The sequence below is a fragment of the Grammomys surdaster genome, unplaced genomic scaffold (assembly GCF_004785775.1).
Source record: "Grammomys surdaster isolate TR1022 unplaced genomic scaffold, NIH_TR_1.0 126035, whole genome shotgun sequence".
In the NCBI taxonomy this organism is placed as follows: Eukaryota; Metazoa; Chordata; class Mammalia; order Rodentia; family Muridae; genus Grammomys; species Grammomys surdaster.
The window spans coordinates 1,850,335-1,867,122 of NW_021620848.1; the positions used below are offsets into that span (position 1 = coordinate 1,850,335).

General features: G+C 36.5%; 1 non-coding gene and 1 pseudogene across 1 annotated transcript; both read right to left on the reverse strand.

Moving 5' to 3' along the window:
* Positions 1–16,788, reverse strand: part of LOC114610232 — an 87,770-nt pseudogene that overhangs the window by 62,088 nt on the left and 8,894 nt on the right.
* On the reverse strand, positions 11,779–11,908 carry LOC114610265. The gene has a single exon (XR_003709668.1). It is a non-coding gene; the product is annotated as a small nucleolar RNA SNORA17 (small nucleolar RNA).

Below are 16,788 nucleotides of genomic sequence, written 5' to 3' on the forward strand. Positions count from 1 at the left end.
TGTGTGTGTGTGTGTGTGTGTGTGTGTGTGTGTGTGTGTGTGTGTGTCAAAGTAACCAGTGGATTGATTTGGGGGCAGTAAAGGAATTAAATGCTACCACAAATCTATATAGTAAACAAACATGAATTGCTCATAAATGTAATTGTTTAAAGACTTCCTAGGAGAATCTTTGGAATATATTTCTTTACACATATTTTTTTTCCTAAATGAGGAAAAAGAAAATAAATATTTTACTAAGAAATAGTTTTGAATGTCCCTAAATACTATGACAAACATAAAATCTTGTATCCAATAACCTGATAAATTATTCTAATTTAACTCTTTAATTTTATACTTTTGATCAATTCTCATGGTATGTTTGTATTTTAGAAGGTATGATTTCGTCGTCAAAATTTTTTTTATAAGAATATATAGCCATGTGTGGTTGTACATTCTTTTAAACCCAACACTTCAAAGAATAGGCAAGTGTGTTTTTGAGTTTAAGGCCAGCTTTGTCTACTGAGTGATTCCAGGCCAGCCAGGACTACTGAGTGAGACCATACCTAAGGGGGAAAATATATTTTAAGGGATCAGGCAGACTTCAACAGAGTATGAAAAATATTTCAGATAATTCATGAAAATAAAAGGAAACATCAAGGTTCCTATGAGTTATATGTAATAAGTACCTACACTGTATCTTCTACATGACCTGAAAATATTATCAGAGAAAGTAAGGTTAGTTAATATTTTCATGCGTGTAAGTTTTCCAGATACTAACCTCCCAGATTCTATCTTCCATCAAGTGCTTTGTCCCACTCTCACCAGCAATAAACCAGTAGCCATCTCTGAGCGCTTGGTATAACTAGGGACAATGCTGAGCTTGACTTTTTCCTACCGTTGATGCTGTGGACCTCCTGATTCTCAATCATTGGTGACACATGCAGTCAAATAGTATGAAATTTTCCTGGAAAAATCTCACACTTTAGCAATTTTCAAAACTCACAGTGGTAGATTCACAGATCAGAATCTGAACTTTCTTGTTTGTTTTCAAGTGTGAGAAGTTAACTAAAACATTCTATTCAGCCTAGACCTAACTTCTATGTGAGTGTTGGGTCTAAGTGACACAAGACACAGTGAGGTAAGTAAGAGTAAGGCATAAATGTTTTACTCTCTTTGTACACCTTATCATTTGGAAAAGGTTGAAAAATTATAAGTATTTTAGGTGGTATGATGTTGAACAACTAAATGCTAACCTTGATTGTTGACTATGTACTGTTGATGACCTTATATCTATAAAGAGTTAGTCAGCTTAAATATGACAACCCTTGCAAAAGAGAAATACTCAATTTATTTAAAAAAGAAAAAGAAAAGCAAAAATAAACAAAAATAAACAAAACAAAAAACCCACACAAACAAACACCAAATAAAATGCAACCAGGACATAGCGAGGCTCCAGATTGCAGACTGAGTCTTTAAGAAATATTTAAATGGAAAGTAAGGAACTGTTGTAGTATGGGAGACCTGAAGACAAAATAAATGGAACTTATAACCATGACCTCACTTATTCATCACCTGCAAGATACATTAAGAAGTACAAAAACTTAATTATTTTAAATTTGTTCTGTTTTCCTGGGCTATATCCTTTTAACTTCAGCATTGCCCAATATGTGTGTATATATATATATGTGTGTGTGTGTGTGTGTGTGTGTGTGTGTGTATATATGTATAGTCAAAACAGTAGAAGTTTTTGTCTGCATTTAATTTTTTACCTTACCATGAAACCACGGTATGATATTCACAAGACGGCTGTTTTGCTGCTTATTCTAGCACAGCACGTGTCCATTTCAGTCCATGGTCCTAAGCTTTCTACTGTCCTTCTAATTTAAAACTTACCTCTTATATCTTCAAATTTCAGCCATAGCATTTATGTAATAGGCACATAGTGAAAAGATATTGCAATTTTAAATTTATAGTGCATGTCTACTGAATATTTTAATTCTTTATCAACTCCAGCAACCAAAGAATTTTTGTGATCACTGCCTGTTGTTAGGTGAGTCTAACTCATTTTCATCAACATCCAGTGAAACCATTGTAAGTTCATTGGTTCATGTGAAACTAATAGTGGATAAATATCCTAACCTCATGGTAGTACTTTTCATTATAAAGAAAAATTGAGAATTATTAAAAGGACATAAACAAGAAATTAACATGCTGGTTTTAAAGTTGTTCCAAGTAAGTGATCATCATTTGATAGCATCAAATTCAGTTTAATTTATTCAGACTAGAGATTTTGTAATCTTAAAATGGAACTTGGAAAAGTTAGCTTCCACTAGGTCACAGACTCTACCTGTGATGTGTTTCAATAATGCACTCCAAGATTGAGGGCATGCTCTCAGTACGTTCAAGAAATATGTGCTGTAAAGATAAACTTACCCATTTCTGGACACTTTACCCCGAGAACTCAGGTCCAGTTGCATGCTAGCTTTGTAGAAGCCTTAATGAAACCATAATCGTGACTGCCTTGATCAGAAAAATCATCACAAGTAGTGGAGTGATGCTACAAAATTATTGAGCCACACTTAATTAGGTTGTTCTAGATACTTTAAATTCTTTTTTTATTAAAAATAATTGTTATACAATGTATTGTTATTATGTGTTCTCATACCACACCTCCTACTAAGTCTTTTGCATCTCCCCTCCTTTCTAAAATTTTCCCCAGTCTATCATTAGAAAATGGTGAATATCTAACAATAAATAAATAAATAAAATAAAAACAAACCAGAAAATCATAAAACTGAAGAAAAGGGCACCTCCCTTTGCAAAAAGAAAAAAAACCTCACACGGATACATATAAAGACACATATGTCAAAACACAGAGAAACATAATGAAATAAAAACAAAATTGGAATCAATAATATATACACAAAGGCCTGTTAGGTTTTTTAAAAAAAAGATAAGAAAGGACCTTCCAAATGCCATTTAATTAATTTCCTGTATTCTCTTTGTAAGAGTCTGCTGGGATTCATAATACATGGATGTAATGGCAGGATACTGAAGTAACAGATTTGAGGTTGAAGATTAGCCTGGACTACACAAACATTTTACTTTTAAAAATCAAATTGTGCTGAGAGGAAGCCCTCAATCTCAGCGAAGTCCCTTGTTAACTTCAAAGCATTTCTCCCTCCACATCCATTTTCCATGTCTAAAAAAGACAGTCACAGATATAAATGTGTAAAAGTATCTGTTGAAATAAAGTCAAATAATTCAACATCCAATTAATTTGTTGTTAAGAAACAGGGGCTAAAATTTTACTCAGTTCTACATATTTTGGAGAAAATATAGCATACAGAATTTTGCTGTTAGGACAAAAATTAAAAACACCTAAGAAATAATAAAACAAAGAAGTATGGATCATTACCTACTTGTTCTAGTCCTTGTTTCTACTCTCAGATGATATGATCTAAATTCACACTGAGTCACTTTATAACCACCATGTGCAATATTGATATTCTTTCCCTTCTTATTAAGGTCTGCAGACATAGGCTATTACAGAATTGGTAACTGTTCTCTAAGGATGAAAATGACTTTAGAGAAGGCTTCAAATTTATAATTTACTTGATGAAATCCATGATAATGTTATTATGTTATATTCATAATTATATATGAAATACAAAATATTTAGTATGTTCTTTAAACCAACGTTTCAGAAAAACAAATGATGTTTTTGGAAAAATTATAATAAAATTTTATCAAGACTAGAGAAAGGGTCAGCATTTAAAAGCACTTATTGCTCTTTCAGAGGACCAAGTTTCTTTCCCAGCATCCCCAAGTAGGTTACAATTATTTGTAACTATAGTTTCGTGGATCCAGTGGCCTCTACTAGACTCTAGCATTACAAGGCACACATGCAGTGCACATACACACATTTAGACAAAGCACATATATATTTAACGTAAAAATAAATCTTTCAAAGGTAAAATTTCATCAGTTAGTTTTGTTGTTCCTTTAATTTCACACTGTTGCAATTAACTTAATACTGTTTATATGTATTTTTAAAGAAGTTAATAGCATAAAACAAGCAAACTCATGATTAAGTCTAATTGATATTAGTTGTCAGATCTAATGAGAATGTACACACAAAAATAGATGGAAGAGGAAGGTCTCTCATTTTTTTAACCTTCAAGGCAGCCTACCCCTTGGAGGAATGTTTATTCCCCTCAAACAGATGATATGCAGACAGACTTGCTCACTACAAATTACTAAAACCCAAAGAATCTTAATTATCTCTAACTAAAAATATTGAAAAATATGTGCTTTGTCTAAATGTGTGTATATGTGCACTGCATGTATGCCTTGTAATGCTAGAGTCTTGTAGAGGCCACTGGATCCGTGAATCTATAGTTACAAATAATTGTAACCCACGTGTAGATGCTGGGAAAGAAACTTGGTCCTCTGAAGGTGCAAACACAACTGGAAAAATTTACTTTGAAGGAATTATTGATTCCTCTCCATGCATTAATATGCTTATTTTGTTAAAATTAAAAGTAGTCACTCTTTTCTTATTAAAGACTCATAGCTTATTCTAATTTCATATAGGGAAATATATGATGTTGAGTTAAATATATTCATATGTCTACAGGTACATAGGACTAGGAGAAATTACTTGAACTCTTATTATTATTTATTTATTTATTTATTTATTTATTGTATGGCCTGATCTTTAGTATGATACATATTATCCTGTTCAGAATGATTTATTATAAGACTAAGTATAATTCTTCAATATGCCTATTGTACATAGTAATTAAATGTGGAGATGCCTTAGCCACAGGCTAATTTTGATTAACTTAAGCATCAGGCATAAATGGGAGATATGAGGTATCAACAGATTTTTCTATACTTTTTGTGATAGTTTGAATGAGATTGGCCACCATAGACACATAGGTTTAAATAACTTCGTCCTCAGTTGGTGAAACTCCTCTAATTTCACAAATGCATGCATGCATACATACATACACACATACATACATCATATATACATACTATCTATTGTCATGGTCATAGTGCCTCATCATAATAAAAGTAAATTAATTAAGGCACTTCCCATTTACTAAGTAATTTATGAAAGATGTCAGGTGGATTCAAAGAAGGGAACATCAATCGATTTCTCTGAGAACTTCAAGAATGTAATTTCTCATCTTCCTCTCTACAAGTATCATTGCTTATAACATGGCATTAAAATTTAAAGTATCATTCAGAACAGTGACTGTTAAGTTTTGTCACCATGCCTTTGAATTTTTATACAATTCGTCTGCATTTACATTAGTGAAGTTTCTTGCAAACACTGAACTTGCATTGTGCTGTCCTAGATTTTTGACTGGAGTCAAAAAAAAAAGTCAAAGAAAGTCAAAGAAAAGAACAGTGACTTCTTTCACTTCAGACTCCTTGCTTATAGTCCAGGCATCTCCCCTGAGGGTCTCTGGCTTTACTGGGTTTGCCTACATTTTTTCTACAACTTTTAATTCTTCCTCTACTATTAATTAAACTTTCTAAGCTTTGTAATTGTAGACATATTAACACAAAATAGAAACCAAAATGCCATCTGCCTCTTATATCTTCTGGATTTTGATATTCTAAATTTTACATTTCTCTCTCTCTCGTTTTAGTGGGATAATGATAAGTACTTTTATTTAGGTCTATTGAAGTTATAAAAGGAGTTGCCTTTTTTTAAGTTCCATAAATATTTTAACAAATTTTATCTTTATAATTATATCTCAACTATTGTTTAAATAGCAGTAAAATACCCTATTTTGACCTTGTCCATATGATGAGAACCTGCCCTCAACATAAACTGAATCCTTAGTTAACTGTATAATATTAGCTGTAAACATATGAATGTGTTTATAACCAAAACTAGCTAAAATATGAAACTCTATTTTCAATCATTTTCCTTATTCATAAAAATTAAATCTCAGCGTTTAATGTTAAAATGACATGGTTCCACATCTGTTAATTTCTTTTCTTTGCAAATTCCAAAATATCATTAAAACAATAGAATTTCCATGAAGAATCTAAAAATCATTCATATTTTACATTTAAAGGGAGAATTCTAAAGTGGTCACAAGTAAAGAGAGTTATTTTTACCATAAACTATATTTAATCATGTCCTTTCATGGGACTTTTTAAAATTCTCTTTCAAGAGTTTTGTAAAAATCCATGCTAATTTACTTTAATATTTTTGTATCTTTCAGCATTCAATTATAAAATAAAACCTCTCTTAATTTTATTGTTATCTTTTTTTATTTATATATGTGTATATCTGTGTAGACCAATGCCACCTGCTTGTGATATTTACTGAATCCATGTGATCGCTGAAAATCAGATTAAGATCAAGCATAAAATGAGAGAAACAAAAACTTTGAAATGCTGAGTAGCAGAACAGGGGAATGGAAGCAGGATAAGGAGCTGACTTTTAAGCAAAATTGCATGCTAAATAAATATAATCTCTCTTCTGAATCTGAGAACATAAGTGACTTGTTTACTTTTCTATTCCTGTGATAAAAACCATGACCAAGGTAGATTTAGCAATTTTTTAAATATTATCTTTTAATCTTCTTTTACAGTCTAGCTGTAAAGTCTCCAAGACCTCCCCTCACCACAACTGCTCTCCATCGCATACCTCATCCACCATCTCCAAGAGGATGCCCCAGCCCCCTTAACCCCACACCACCAGACCTCCCCACTCCCTGGGACCTCAAGTCTCTGAAGGATTAGGTGCATCTTGTCTCACTGAGGCCACACCAGGCAGTCCTCTGCTGCATATGTGTCAGGGTCCTAATGCCAGCTGGTGTACGCTGCCTAGTTGATGGCTCAGTATCCAAGAGATCTCGGGGTTGGGGTGTCCAGGTTAGTTGAGACTGCTGGTCTTATGGGGTCACCCTCCTCCTCAGCTTCTTCCAGTTTTTCTCTAATTCAACCAGAGGGTTCCCCAGCTTCTGTCCATTGATTGAGTGTAAATATCTTCACCTGACTCAGCTGCTTGTTGGGCCTCTCGGAGGGCAGCCATGCCAGGCTCCTGTCTGTAAGTACACCATAGCATCAGTAACAGTATCAGGCCCTGGAGCCTCCACTTGAGCTTGATCCCAATCTGGGACTGTCACTGGACCTCTTTTCTCTCAGGCTTTTCTCCATTTTTTTTCCTCTACAGGAACAATGCTGGGTCAGTGTTCCTGATCTTGGAATGCCAGCCTCATCCCTCCACTTGATGCTCTGTCTTTCCACTGGAAGTAGATTCCACAAGCTCCCTCTTGCTATAGTAAGACATTTCATCTAAGGTTCTTCCTTTTGAGTCCTGAGGGTCTCTCACCTCCAAGGTCTCTGGTACATTCTAGAGAGTTTCCCCACCTCCTACCTCCTAAGGTTGCCTGTTTCCAATTCTTTCTACTGTCCCTCAGGGCTTCAGTCCTGTGTGCCCCACAATACCTGATCATATTCCTCCATTTTCCCTCCCTGTTCTCACTTCTACCCAGATTCCTGCTGCCCTTTGTCCCCTCTGATTGCTTTCTTCCTCTCAAGTGGGATTGCGGAATCCTCACATGGATCCTTAGGCTTGTTGACCTTCTTGAGCTCTGTGGATTATATCCTGTGTATTCTATACTTTTTTGGCTAGTATCCAATTATTAATGAGTACATACCATGCATGTCCTTTTGGGTCTAAGTTACCTCACACAGGAGAATATTTTCTATTTCCATCCAGTTGCCTGCAAAACTCATGATGTCCTCATTCTTAATAGTGGAGTAGTGTTCCATTATGTAAATGGGCCAAATATTCTGTATTCTTTCTTCCCTTGTGGAACATCTGGGATGTTTCCAGCTTCTGACTATCACAGATAAGGCTGCTATGAACATAGTGGAACACATGCCCCTTGTGGCATGGTGGGGCATCTTTGGGTATACGCCCAAGAGTGGCATAGCTGGTTCTACTTAAAGTAGATCTATTTCCAATTTTCTGAGGAACCTCCAGATCCATAACCACAGTGGATGTACCTGTTTGCAATCCCACCAGCAAGGGAGGAATGTTCCTATTTCCCCATATCCTTGTCAGTATGTGCTGTCACCTGTGTTTTTGAACTTAGCCATTCTGATTGGTGTAGAGAAATGAATTTATTTGGGATTACAGTGTCAGAGGTTTAGAGTCCACAAGTTCTATTCAGAGAAACTAAACTAGAAATGGTGACAGTCTCTCAAATGACATGATTCCTCCAAATGGGCCACACTTTCTAAATGATGCACACTAGAACCATAGTGGGAACCAAGTATCAAATGGCTTTAATGGGTATGTGTTCAAGACTATGTGGGATATCTTTTTTAAACCATCATACAAGGGTAGCTGCAAAAGTAGATCACTAACTTGAGCAAGTATGGAAGCCTGTGCAACTGTGGCCTCTTATATTCCACAGAAATGCTAAAGATAATTCTAATCTGAGGAGAGAATAACAAAAACAAAGACAAGAAAAGCAGAGTATTTCATTTCCCCAATAGCATAAGAAGCCACACACTAAAGTCTCACCAGCGAGACTGCCCAAATGTGAGCCAAGCCATGATGGAAGCAATAAGCATGCTAAACTGGAAGGAGTAAAGTGCATGAGGCCTCAATCCCACACAAAGAATTGTGAAAGGTGAATGAGGAAGACTAGGAATGGAAGAGGTGGCCTTCTATCAAGGAAGAGCACGCCAATTTCTTATACATATGCAATGACAATTAGGAAAAAGAAGACCATAAACTTGAAAGAGAGTGGAGGTGGGTATATGGAGGGTTTGGAGGAAGGAAAGGAAGGAAGAAATGCTGGAATTAACATATAAACTCAAATAAAGGATCTATCTCTATCTCTATCTTTATAAAATCTTAATAGTTGTTGGCAAGTATAAAGACATGTAAATAGTATTTTTAAAAATAGCCAGTGTGTACTTTGTCTTTTCCCATCATTTTATCTATACTCAAAGATGTTCCAAGAATTATGATTAATGATGTACATGGCCTTTAAAACCATCAAGGTCCAATTTTAGCAAGTGTTTACCTGAGAATACAAAATCTAGAAGTACCACAATCAGCCTCCCTCCCCTGCAACCCCTGCTGATAGCCAACATACTTTATATTTATAAAAGATAATATGGGACATTTCCTTAAACTTTCCTGACAAGAAATAACAATAGGAGATACATTTCATAACAAAGTAAAATCTATGAGAAAAAAAACATGTCCTGTGAGCAAACATTCTGGGATGAAATTGGAATAGAAAGAGAAGAAAATGAAAGGTTAAAAGGAATCTTCAGTTGCCATTTTGTGAATGTGGAAATATCTTCAGAAAGTTTTTCAAGGGAATACAGTGGGCCTCCAATTATTCCAGAAGATGAGGTCATGGACCACAATTGAACACTCACTGGACTTCATGAGATCATAATGCAAAATCCTGACTCTAATATCTCCTGATTTAGATCTTGCAGCTCCCTTCCTTCTCTTGTAAGTGCTAAATACAGCATTGCCACAGGGAGGGCATTTTGTAAGTAGATATCACTAAGTGAACAGGCACTTGACATGGACTACATTTTTTAAAATTTTTTTTTATTGGTTCTTTGTGAATTTCACATCATGCAACCCAATCCTACACATCTACCCCTCCTTTTGTACCTGCTCCAATCTTGCAACCTCCCTTCCAACAGAGAAAAAACATCTCATTGTGGAAGCTGTAGTGCTTCTTAATGCATCACACAATCCCACAGTATGTTCTTTTGTTCATTCTTTTTTTACGTGCAAATGTTCGGGTTCTGCTACTCTATTAATACTGGAACGTCACTGGGAATCCTTTCAGAGAGTCAGTTGTTGCCCTGTGTCATGGAGACCCTGAAGCTTTGGATCTGTAGGACTGGTCCCTTCATGCAGCCCAGCAATTCATTGTTGGGCTAGATGTTTGGGTGGGCAAATTCAAGGTCCTGGACCTGGGCCTGAGTGGTATCTGAACTACTCAGCCCACTAGCTATTCTGCTTTCATACCCTTGGAGCCTGCTCACATACATCCCCTGAAACCGGAGCCAGTTCTACCCAGATGCCCAGGCAAGGTGCAGGGCCTGCTTTCCCAAGTGTTACAGTCAGTGAGAGACATGGCCAGTTATCTCTCCTTCATCCATGCCACTGCCCAGCTGACAAGAAGCAGGGCAGGATCACCTGTGATTCCCCCATTCAGGGCCAGGTCTATTCAACTGTCGAGGTAAGGTTCAGGGACACACTTTCAAAACTGCTACAGCAGGTGTAGGGCAGGGCCAGTTCTCTGGCTCTCAGGACTCCAGGGCCAGATATTTCCCTTGGTGTAGGTGGCAAGTGGTAAGGGTAAGGGAGAACATACCTCCTTTACCCATGCTTTCAGATGGCAAACAAACTGTGAGGCTAACTCACTCTCTAAGAGCCATCTTACATATGACTCTCAGCCATGCTTCCTAGGTGAGATGCAGGAACTGCTCTCTGGAGGGCTGCAGCAGATGAGGGGAAGGACCAGGTATTCAGCTCCGATAACCTCAAGGCCAGCTCTCTAGACGGCCTTAGGTGGTGGGAGGGGGGCTGTTTAGGGATGGGGGCATGCATCTCTCCATCTCTCATGTCACTGAATAGCGGGACAAGTGGTGGGGCCCGCTCCCCAAACTCATACCCTTTGAGTCTGACCCATCAACCATCCACCACCAGAGTCATCTCTACTGCACTGTCCAGTCAAGGTGAAGGATTAGCTCTCTGAAGTGCTTCAGCTTCAGACAGGCAAAACAAGCATTCCTTCTCTCATGACCACAGTGCTAGGTCTCTCACCTGCTGCAGGTGATATGGGGCAAGGGAGGATGTATCTCTTCTTCATTCATACCACCATACTGGAGGCCAATGGTAGAATCAGCTCTCCGGTACTCACACCGTTGGTGCTGGCTCACTGACAACTCCTGTAATACGCAGGTGCCTGCTCCCTGGAGTACTGCAGCTAGCTAGTGGCAAGGATAGCTCTTCTGATCTCAAGACCCCAAGGGACAGATCTTCCAGGATGGCCACATGAGGGGTGGAATCAGTTCTGTACATCCCATAGACATCAACATGTCCCCAGATTGCATCTGCCTGGCCTTGGTAGTAACAGACCCCTGCTGCTGCTGATCCACAGACCTAAATATGGCCTCCGGATGTAGCACAGACCAGAAACCCACTGTGTTCTTAGTTGGCGACATCAGCGACTTATGTCAGGCTGTTCCTCACCATGTTCTACTTCTCTTTATTTTGCCCACATCCTTGTGGTCTGTCTCTCTCTCTCTCTCTCTCTCTCTCTCTCTCTCTCTCTCTCTCTCTGTCTCCGAATATCTGGGGTCATATTGGCAATGGTTTCAGGAATGGTATACACCGCTCATGCATTATGGCACCAGGCAGGGGTCATCTCAGGCTTAGCCTGAGCCCCTCCCCCAAGGCCTGTACCTTGCACTGGCTGTCATCTCAGGCTACCTATACAGGCCCCCATTGCACTGTTCTGGTGGTCACTTCAGACTCATTTTTCACCTGGCCTGCCTAACTGGCTCCATTCGGTGGTGGGCTGTCTCAGGCTCACTTCTGGCTGGTGCCTGTGATCCTAGGCAATGTTCATCTAATTTCCTGCTTTCTCCCCATCCTGGAAGCCAGTCTGGGCCTGCAGGGCAATGGATGTGGTACTCTAAGGCTAGCTCCTTGTCTGAGACCCCCCTGGGGATGGACTGGAAGTTGGCTTAAGCTTGCTTTCCTCAGGGAATGTTAGAATAGTAATCATTCAAATGTTCATATGCCTAAACAGAGCATAGACATAGCCTCTATCCTCTCTGCCGCATACTGAAACACATGTGACACAGCAGACAGACCTGCAACACCTCTAGGGTCAGGGATAATGGACTGTCTTTAGGGGATCATGATCAGTTGTAATCACAAATGCTCTCTGCAGCAAAATTTGAATAGCTCTAAGTATCTTCCATTCATAAATAAATGCATGAAAAATTTGTCTTATTAGTGGATAAACCAATTAGGTTCCTAATTTCAATGCTTTTGTAATTGTAAATTAAATACAGTGTTGCAGATAACTCTCTTAGGGTATGTTTCACAGGAACAGAACTTTGGGATGTGTTTTTAAGTGAAACATGTTTTTCTCCATAAGTTATTTCCTGGAAAATTTGGCAACGGATGAAGAGACAGGAAATAAAAGAGAAATGACTCAGAGAAGAGTGACCTGCCTGACACTGCACAGGGGAACTCTGATGGCAATAAGAGGCATATTTCTATTCCAAGCCAAGCAAATAAAGAAGTGGGGACATCTAGGAGATCATTCCGTGTGAATACTAGGCCAGCCTAGTCTCCAGAGAGAAGATTCTAGAGCAGCCAGGGCTACACAGACAAACCCTATCTGGGGAAAAAAAAAAGATAAAATAACAAACAAACAAATACCAAAGCACAAAAAAAAGAGGAAGAAGAGGAGGGGGACAAAAAATGAATGAAAGAAAGAAAGAAAGAAAGAAAGAAAGAAAGAAAGAAAGAAAGAAAGAAAGAAAGGAAGGAAGAAAGAGAGAGAAGGAGGGAGGGAGGGAGGGAGGGAGGGAGGGAGGGAGGGAGGGAGGAAGGAAGGAAGGAAGGAAGGAAGGAAGGAAGGAAGGAAGAAAGTCTTTAGAAAAATAGAAATGAGGTTTAGGATGACATTTCAAGTTAGTAAAATCAAGAACTAGAAGAGTCCCTTGTGATTACAAAAGGCCCCATATTCAGTTTACTATAGTGAAGAAACATGAAAATAGGTGAATGAAATGCAAAGCATTGGAAGACTGATTGATAAGAGAGTATATTGACTATTTCAGATGATAGAACACGTTCTTCCCTTTCAAATAAAGGTGCATACTAAATCATGCTGGACAAAACTGACAATTTTTACATATATTTTGTTTCACATAGTAGACAGATAAAAATGAATTACAATAGGAATAATAATAATATTTAAGTACTAAAACAGAATAATTGTGCAATAATAACATAAGTATATGATGCTGTTACTTTAATGATTGATGGATTTGATAAGACATTTATATTAAAAAATGTATAAATGATGTACCAAGATGAATTAGTTCAACCATAAGATGTTGTTTATTGAAGTTCAGGTGGCCATTGGGACATGAACTTAGAACCAAGTCTTCAGTTCTATTTCACTGATCAATATATCTAATTTTATGTCAATACCATGCTGGTTTTATTGTTGTAGTATAACTTAAACTCAGGGCTAGTAATAACTCTAGCAGTTTTTTTATTTTGACTATTCTAGGTTTATTATCTGTGTATTTCTATACAAAATTAAGATTGGTTGTTTGATTTCTGTCAAGAATTGCATTGGAATTTTGATGAGGATTGTGTTTAATCAGTAGATTGCTTTTTGTTGGAGGCAATTTTTAAAATGTTAATTCACCGATTCCTGAGGATGAGAGGTCTTTCCATCTTCTATTGCCTTGAAAAGTTTTTCTTCAATATCTTAAAGTTGTTGCTATAAAAGTCTTTGATTTTATTCCAAAAATAATTGAATATGCTTTGTTCTCATTAAAGGAAATGATGTAGTGCTTACTACTTCAAATTTAGTTTTTCATGTACTCACATGGGATGATCTCCTTGATGTCATATAGAAACTTTTTAAAATATTACTACAAAGTTGCTTATTTAATAGAATGCATTCAAACATAAACATATAGCTTCACAGAAGGGCATAGCATGCTATAAGCACTCTACAAGTTCACAGTTTAGAAAATGAAACAGCCTGAAGTCTCAGAAATTTTACTGGTTAGGGGGTGAATATTAGTGTTTGATGAATGATAGATAGTGGATCAAATCTGTAAACAACAAAAACAATTTCTACTACAATGATTTGCTAAATTTTCAAATTGTGCAGTTTCTAAATGATACATTGTGAGAAACATGTTAAATATTCAGTCTTTCAGGTCACTCTTAACCATCAGGCTTCAAAAGCTGGAAGGAGTTCTGAAATCTAAGTCAAATTTTCAAGTCTGTCCAATCTTCAGTCACTCGGCATTGACTGAGTCAATTTTTCTTTTTTTTTTTTTCAGAGCTGAGGACTGAACCCAGGGCCTTGCGCTTGCTAGGCAAGCGCTCTACCATTGAGCTAAATCCCCAACCCCATGAGTCAAATTTTCAAGTCTTTGAAAATCTTCAGTCACTTGACATTTGATATTTTGTATCTAAAAGCAATGAATATTACATCCACCAAAAGTTGAAATAAGTGAGTTTTAGTTCTTCCTAACTGTGTTCTTTCTGGTATATACAATAATATCCTTATGTCCATCTCAGTGTATCAGACACATGATAAAATATGGGAATGAATAGGTGACTAAGGGAAAGAATTGCTATAAAACACAGTAAAGGTAGCTGTTACAAAGGTACCCTGTTCTCCATTGGTAAATTGCTAAATTCTAGTTAAATACTCTCTAGCAGTTAGATCTTAAGAGGAAACATGATACCATGAGGATTCTCTAACCTCTCTGTAACAACAGCAATATTGGTTTGCTAATATATATATATATATATATATATATATATATATATATATATATATTTATATATATGTATATAAAACAATTATATATAACTGTAATTAAGACATATGATATGTGTATTAATTACAAATATGTTAACAAATATGTATGTATGTATGTTTATGTATGTATGTATGTATGTATGTATGTATGTGTGTATGTATATAATGTGTTTCTGTTGACACCATTAATAAATTGAGCATCTTGACAACAGGATAGATTCCTGTCAAACAGAACTAATTAAAATTCATATGCTTCTTAATTGAGACTAGTAATTCCCTATATATAAGGTTTAATTGACTTAGATAAAAGAATACACAGTTCTTAAGGAATCATTCATTACAATTTTAACATTAATTTTATAGCATTTCTAAATTTAGAGACAAAATTAATGTATGGAACTCACATTTTAATATTCTCATCTGCTGTCATTTGATCTTTCTTTTCTGAGCTACATGGCCCCAGGATTCACAAAGGAGCCCTTGAAAGAAAGTGAAATTTTACTTTTTAATTAGAGCAAATGTGTTAAATTAATAGAAAGTAATTTGAATACAGTGGAGACCTGTTAAATCTCTGTCAATAAATCTGGAACTGTGTCAGGTCCGTCTGTGTGCCACAGAATTTGTTAAGAATGTACTGAAATATGTCAACGAGATAAACATGCTTCTGAATGCAGTCAAGTGTCTTAGAAATTCACAAGAAAGCAATTCCCAAATGTACCTTACTCACTAAATAATTTCATTTTTTCAGCTTTAATAATAGAATCATGAGCTGTTCATAAGCTACAAAATAAAGAATTCAGTACTTGACATGAATATTGTACCATTCTATTCACTTTAATTGACATGATACTTGTGCTGTGCAATACAGACTGTTTGAGCTGTGTATTATTCAGTGCTGTTTCTATAGACACCGTACAGTATTTGCCACCTATGTTATTAATTATTGGTTAGGTTCTATATATTAAAGCTTTGAGGAAGTCATTTTATCATCTAACTTGTGAATGTTTATAATATATAAAGTAAGATTATTACCTGTGTAAACTTTTATTTAGAAACAACATCAATGTAAATAATATGTAGTCAGATGCTAAAATATTCATTGCTATTACTGCACATAAAATATATTTTCTAGAGCCATTAATATGACTATTTCATGCCATGTATATTACTTCTGTTAATTTAACAAGCTATACAGCTGAAATTGTGTGTATTGCAATTTTTCTGGTCATTCTGATATTACTTGACTCTATTGGATACTGTAGGGAAGATAAGAAGTTTCCACACCATGTTTTAGCTTAAATTTCGAACTTATTATTGTTTTTGTTTCCTTGCTCCAGTATTGTGTATGTTATATGAGCTTCCCTATAATATCATAAAATATTCTTATTTTCAATTTTAATAACATTAAAAGTTAAAAAGGCCTTGAAGCAACGCAGATGCATTACTTCTAGAACACACAAACATTAACAATTGTAAGTTGATGTATTAGTCAGGGTTCTCTAGAGTCAAAGAACTTATGGAATGTCTCTCTATATTGAAGGACTTTATTATGATCACTTACAGTCTCTAGTCCAACTAATCCAACAATGGACAGCTCTGAATGGGAAGTCCAAGAATTTAGTAGTTGCTCAGTCCCTCTGGGCTAATTGTTTCAGCTGGTCTTCTGCAGAAGTAGGTTCCAAACAAAGGTGATGGCAGGTAAGTGGAAGAGTGAATCTTCTTTCTTCCAATGTGCTTATGTAAGCCTCTAGCAGAAGGTGCGGCCCAAGTTAAAAGTTGTGTACCACCATGTCTGGATCTGGGACTTGCTTTGTCCCATGCTGACCTTGAACTCAGATATCTCCTTGCCTCAGTCTCCTGGGATTAAAGACGTGTAATAACTTACATGAGAATAAGCTTCTCATGGCCACTATGCCTCAAGATCTCCCTGCCAAGATCTAGATAGGAAATTTTTATCTTTCAGCCTCAAGATCTGGATCACAGGTGTGCCTTCTAATTCTGGATTGTAATTCATTCCAGATACAGTTAAGCTGACAATCCGAAATAGCCATCACAGTTAACTTTATAAAAATAGCTTCTTCCTTCTTTTCTTCTTTCCTTCCTTCCTTCCTTCCTTCTTTCCTTCCTTCCTTCCTGTCTTCCATTCTTTCAAGAAAACATTGTTCTTTCTTTAAAAAAATCTTTTCTT